The following is a 6809-nucleotide window of genomic DNA, read 5'->3' on the forward strand; positions in this document are numbered from 1 at the left end:
TACCAAAAAAATCCCTATGTGATGAAAAATAAAGTCTAGTGAAAAAAAATAAAAAATAAAGTGTACAAAATTTGAGTTACACCAAAACACTTAAATGTCCCCCCCCCACACACACACACACATAAAAATATTGATTATGATATTGAATTGAATATTGATGATAATTTAATAATTTAGACCAATTATTCGGCATTACCTATGGAAAAGATAGGAGTACCAAAGTTTGTAGTTTGTTGCCATTTCATGGGTACACACAATTTTTTTTTTTTAAGTTTTATTTATCGGTTTTATAATAACAAGTACAAAAACAATATCCACAAAGGCCCGATGGGCCACATACAACATAACTATATACACTTCTTCAGCATTTGGCTCCTTTTAGGAACCCAGACCCCTTACCTAGCGATAAAGTAACAAGATATAAGGCCTCCATTCACGTAGGATAGCAGTTGAATGGGAGAGTAAATATTTCTTTGGCTCCAGCAAACATATCCCCTTCCTGTGCTATACCTGCATCAGAGCCATGCATGTAAATGAACTTGCCCCCTGATCTACTCATGATGAAAACAAGCAGTCATCTACTTTTCAGTTCAGTATCTACACATATGTTAGATTTTAAGAAATGTTCATCTCGAGAATGACCATTTAATCTGACACTGTAGTTTCACTATTTATCCAACTACCCCACACTTTATCGAATTTCTGTGGTATGCCCCTGCTAGTGTAGGTAGCCTTGTATAGGGGGGCGGCCTTGTTAGCCAGAGCTTTCCATGCTGGAATGGATAGAGAGGTAGACTTTTTCCATGAAAGTACTATCACTTTCCTAGCATAGTAAATCAGGATTGTCTGCAAAGTACGTGTCACTCTTTTTGGAGCTAGATTGTCAACCAGTCCCAAGAGACACACCTCCACCGTTGGCTGTATATGAATGGTGGTAACCTCTGTGATACACTCAGTGTCCCCCCGCCAAAACGCTTGGATGGCCGTACAATTCCAGAATACATGTAAGAAATCTGCCGTGGGGGAAGTACACCATCAGCAACAGGGCGACTGGGTAGGGAACATTTTAGCCAATCGAGCTGGAGTAAGGTATATATGCGATGTAAACATTAAAATTGGATGAGCTGATCACCAGTTAATATCCCATATATCATCCCAGTCATCCCCATCTATCTGGGGGAACACTGCTTCCCATGCCGCTCTACACCGTGTGAGGAGCTTGCCAGCCGCTGTAAACAACTGTCTATATACCGTAGACAGGACCTTATCTAAAGTGTCTTCCCTGAGAATCGATTCTAGATCACTCATTTGCAGTCTAATACTAGTATCTCCAAATTGGGCAGTGTATGCATGTTTAAGCTGCAGATAACGAAACAAGTGAGTGTTAGGAAGATGAAACTTAGTTTTCAGAGTATCAAACTGTAGAAGTTTCCCGTTACCCACTATATCTTTCAGAGTCTTGATACCATATTTAGTCCAAACAATTGGATCGGAATACTCAAGGAAGTGTGTCAGGTTGGGATTTTTCCATAGCGGTGTGTGAGGGGAAATTGCTGAATCCCTACTCATCTTATTAGCCACTACCCACGCCCTGGCAGTAGCATGCATGGATACTGTAACATTATATGGAGCCCTATTTCCACGTATCAAAAGATGTGTCAGCGCCTCATACAAGCTGACAATAGCCGTCTCCAGTGTATTAGCGGTATCATCCTCGGGTAGACTAAACCACCTATGAGCAAAGACCAGTTGACTCACTAGGAAGTAATAGAAGTCCGGGACTGCCAGCCCCCCTTGTTTCCATGGCAGTTGCAACACCCGGAGTTTGATCCGGGGGTGCCGCCCCTTCCGCAGGAAGTTCGTCACGAGCTGATCAATTTTTTTGAAGATATGTTTCGGTATCCAGACAGGTGAGTTCCGCAATATATATAAAAATAAAGGTAAAAATTTAATCTTCACTAAATTCACCCTGCCAATGAGTGTTAGAGGTAAATTCTGCCACGCCTGTAGCCTAGATTTAAGTTTTAACAAAAGTGGATTGACATTCAATGTAATAAAATCGGATACAGAGTTGGGAATGTCACCTCTAACTGTTGTAAAGGGCAATCGCCGAGAATCCTACAATGGGGAGACGGTGTCCTGAGTGGGAGAATCTGTGATTTCCCCCAGTTGACTTTCAGGCCTGAGAATTGTGCAAAGGAATTTAAGATGTCCAAAGCTGTAGACAGGGAATTATCAGAGTCATGCAAAAAAAGAACCATGTTGTCCGCATATAGAGCCGTTTTTTCATACAAGCTACCTACTTTTATCTCCCGTACCTCTGTGGAGGCCCTCAAGGCAGCAGCCAAGGGTTCATTCATAATGGAGAAAAGACCCAGGGACAAAGGGCATCCTTGGCGAGTGCCCCACCCACCGAAAAAAACATACCATTCAGTTTTATGGCCGCGGTTGGGGAGTGATAGAGAATGTCAATTCACGTTCTAAAATGAGGGCCAAAGCCGAACACTTCCAATACCACACTCATGTATTTCCAATCCACAGAATCAAAGGCCTTTTCCAAATCCAGGAAGACCAATATCCCGCCACTGGAAATATCTGGGCCTAACTGAGTGTGCGTGAAGTCCCTACATAGATTGATATCCGTGGCCTTCTTAGGCATAAAGCCTGTCTGGTCTGGGGAAATAACATGTTGCAAGACTGACATGAGTCTAGTAGCTAGCTAGTAGTTTGGTCAGTATTTTGAAATCCATATATAATAATGAGATAGGTCTATAGGAGGAGCACTGCAGTGGGTCCTTATCTGGCCTAGCTAATAACACTATATGGGCCTCATAAAAGGAAGAGGGAAGACTCCCCTTCTGGAAACAGTCTAAGTATAGTTGCAGCAATCTGGGTACAAGGGCTTCCGAGTATTGATAGTACCACTTTTTTGGCATACCATCTGGGCCAAGAGCCTTACCATTAGGAAATGACCCTATTGCGGAGACCACCTCATCCTCTTTAAATGTGGCATCAATAAAATCTCTAGAGTCCTCGGGCAACATAGGCAACTGTAGGGCCCCCAAGGTATCTAGAAGCTCCTTTACCACATATGACTCTATAGGAGAGTACAAAGTCCTATAAAAGGATACAAACGCCTGTAATATATCCTCCCCGTCTTATAATACAATTCCAGATGGGGAAAGTATGCAAGGGACTACTGTCGGAGACGTATCCACTGCTGTCAAAAGGGCTAATAGTTTTCCATTTTGTCCCCTTTTTCAAAAATACGTGCCGCACTCTTTTGCAGCTGACAAGTAGCCATATCCTGATAATGGAGAGACACGTTCCTCCTTGCAAACCGCAACTGAGCCAACGTGTCTGGGGAAGGCGAGTCAGCATGTACCCTTGCACATTCCTGTTTTTTATCCTGAAGGTGTTACTCTACACTATTGCACTCCTTTCTAAGGCCTTGAAAGCATCCCATTCAGTTTGCATTGTGGCTGAGTCCTTGTTAATCTGTCAATACATGTCTATGTGTGGTTTCAACACCTCTTCCACAGTGGGTTCCCCCATCCAGCCAGGGGATAGATGCCAAACCCTCCTAGACCCATGGGTTCCTAATTGCAGAGTAATCTGTAATGGAGTGTGCTCTGAGACCCTCCCCAGGGAATGCCATGTCTATTCTGAAGGATCAAGCATGTACCATGGACAAATAGGAGTAGCATCTGTCTGTGGGATGCTTTCACCGCCAGAGCTCGGTAAGTCCCGCAGCATCTGCCCAATGCGATAGGTCATGATTAGGGGCCCTACGTGGGTTAGACGTGTCCAGTGTATAATCTAAAATATTATTAAAATCCCTTAAATGGGGCATTAGATGCTAATTTCTTCAGTACCTCATACAGGATACTCCCTGGGTGGAATATACATATTAACCAAGGCTAGGCGGTCTGAGTACATATCAATTAATACCACTAAGTATCGTCCCCCAGGATCAGTAATCACAGCTTCCATGGAACAAGGTAGGGACCTATGTAGTAAGATTGATACACCCCTAGCATATGACGAAAATGTGGCATGTATGGCTCTGTGCATCTAGGGACGTTTCATGACCAGAAACCTACTCCCCAGTAAATGGGTTTCTTGTAGGAACATTATGTGAGGGTGTCTGGCCTGCAAGAATTTCAGCACCAGGGTCCTCTTGTATTTTGGCTTCAGTCCCCTGACATTCCAGGAGAACTCTAACATTTAAAGACATGACTGTAATTTTTAAGAAGGCCACAAGATGGAAGCCTAGGATCAAAAGTGAGGTCAAGAGTCCCACAGAGCTATACATCATGTTGAAGAATAACAGTAACCCAACTACTGTATATACACCACATTGCGATACTGCTTGTTTCTGGGTGTCACCAGTCCAGCAACTTTCGCAGAAGTGGTGGAACAAGTACATAAAAACAAGAGATGAGAGAAAAAAAAGAATAAAAAAACTTAAACAGTCCCAACAAATAGTCAATCATTCCCTGTCTCGCCAGCCTAAAAAGGAAAAAAACTATCAGGCGGACTTGTTCCCAAAACAGAAAACGCAAAAAACTGAAGTGTTCTCTTGAAGATTCACTCCCTAAACTCTGTTAGGAGAGGACTAGGGTGTCTAAAGGGGGGGAGAAGTCAAGTCTGGCACACACTGCAGTTCTTGAACACCCAAAACTTGTAGAGAGAGCTCCTAGCTCCACGCAAGCTTTCGCATATGGAGCAATAGGTATCCATAAATGTACTGCAACATACTGCAGCTAATGTACTGGGCAAAAAAAAAAAAGATCAGGATATGCAACCCGTAGCAATGACACATAGCCGTTAGGCGTTCTGGGTAAAACAACAAGGAATAAGTTTGCACTCTGAGCAAGCATATTAACTAATATGCGATTAGCCTGTACTTTGCTGGATTACAAAAAACTGTCAACCGTTTTCCCAGCAAAAAGAAAGGAAGAGAAAAATTAGTTTTACTTTAATCCAGAGTATCCAGCCAAACCTCAAAAAATTTCACTGAGCCCGATGTTCCACACAGAGCTTGCTGGGGTATAACATACTATATGCAAGCCCCTTTTCTCACAGCCTTTTCAGGACCTCCACAAATGTGCGACAACGCCTCTGCAACTCCTGAGAAAAAACTGGAAAGAAATGTAGGGTAGTATTTTCATACCAGAGCTGTGGTTTCTTCCTAGCTTCAGCAAGGATGAGGTCCCTGTCCCGATAATTCCAAAAGCGAACTAGGAACGGCCTAGGCAGTGCTCCCTGTGGTCTCGGACCCGTCGGGACCCTGTGAGCACGCTCCACAATGTAAGCTGAGGAGACTTGCTGTAAAGTGAGGCTATCTTTAAAGCGGGGGTCCACCTACATCAACCTAAAAAAAAGAAATATTAAAAGCCAGCAGCTACAAATACTGCAGCTGCTGACTTTTAATACATGGCCACTTACCTGTCCCAGGGTCCAGCGATGTCGGCAGGCGACGCCGAGAACCCGCTCGGTTCTCGGCAGCTGCCGCCGCCATCCTAGGTGAGGGAATCAGGAAGTGAAGCTTTGCGGCTTCACTTCCCGGTTCCCTACTGCGCATGCGCGAGTCGCGCTGCGCATCGTAACTGGTCCCCACTATCTCCTGGGAGCTGTGTGTTTCCCAGGAGACAGCGCGGAGGGACAGGAAGAGGCATAGACTCTCATGGTAGTCTATGCCGGAAGTGGGTCTTAGACAGGTATCTGCACCCCCCTCCCCCCTGAAAGGTGCCAAATGTGACACCGGAGGGGGGGAGGGTTCCGAAAAGCGGAAGTTCCATTTTTGTGTGGAACTCCACTTTAAAGAAGTTTTCAACAAAGCTGGTAGGGTGCGAGACCTCTGCTCACTCAGGAAGGCCTACCACTCTCACATTATTGCGACGCAGTCTATTTTTGGCATCTTCGTACCACGCCATCAATATTTTAACCGTACATTGTAGTTCAGCAACGTTTTGATCAGTGGTAACTGCAGTATCTTCGATGTCAGAGATTTCAGCAGATGTGACACGGCCCCTGAATTTGTCCATGTCCTGTCTGATAAGGCCGCACTCCATGCCCAGAGTATCAATTCTCCCCATTACAAGAGTTTTGCTCTTCTCTATGGCCGCCAGGATGGCCGATGTGGAGGCATTAGCTACTGGCTGCTCCATACCTGTGAGCTGCTGAGGGTCTCCTCTGTCCTGCTCTATATCCCGCAGAAGCTGCAGAGCCATCTGTATAGCCACAGCCCGCTCTGGAGGGCAAGATAGTTGCCGCACATGTAACTGCCGGGGAGCCCAGGACCTAAGGAGGCAGCTGTTTCTTTGCCGAATGCTTCCTAGATGGCATCGTTGGAGTTAGGGGGTATCCCCGATCCAGTGTCAGGTGCTGGCTTTACAGGATGCGACTTAATGCAGGAGAAATATGAAGGATTAGTTGCCTGGGAGCTGGAGCTCTCTCTTACACGTCCCATCTCCTCCACATTCGGACACGCTACCCCCCCCCCCCCCCCCGGTACACACAATTTTAAGCCCTGACATGTTGGGTATCTATTTACTCGGTGGAACTCCATCTTTTATATTTTACCAAAAATTGGGTATTATATTTTGTTGGAGTGCCCTAAAATTAACGTTAAAATATATATATATATATATATATATATATATATATATATATATATTTTTTTTTTTTTGTGAAATTTTGAATTTCATAAACCATTACACTAATATGTGTTTTATTCTCTCGAGTGTGTGCTTTCAGAAAATATATGTTTTGGGGGTTTTAATAAGTCTTCAGGCCTAAAATAT

The sequence above is a fragment of the Aquarana catesbeiana genome, linkage group LG02, assembly GCF_042186555.1.
Source record: "Aquarana catesbeiana isolate 2022-GZ linkage group LG02, ASM4218655v1, whole genome shotgun sequence".
In the NCBI taxonomy this organism is placed as follows: Eukaryota; Metazoa; Chordata; class Amphibia; order Anura; family Ranidae; genus Aquarana; species Aquarana catesbeiana.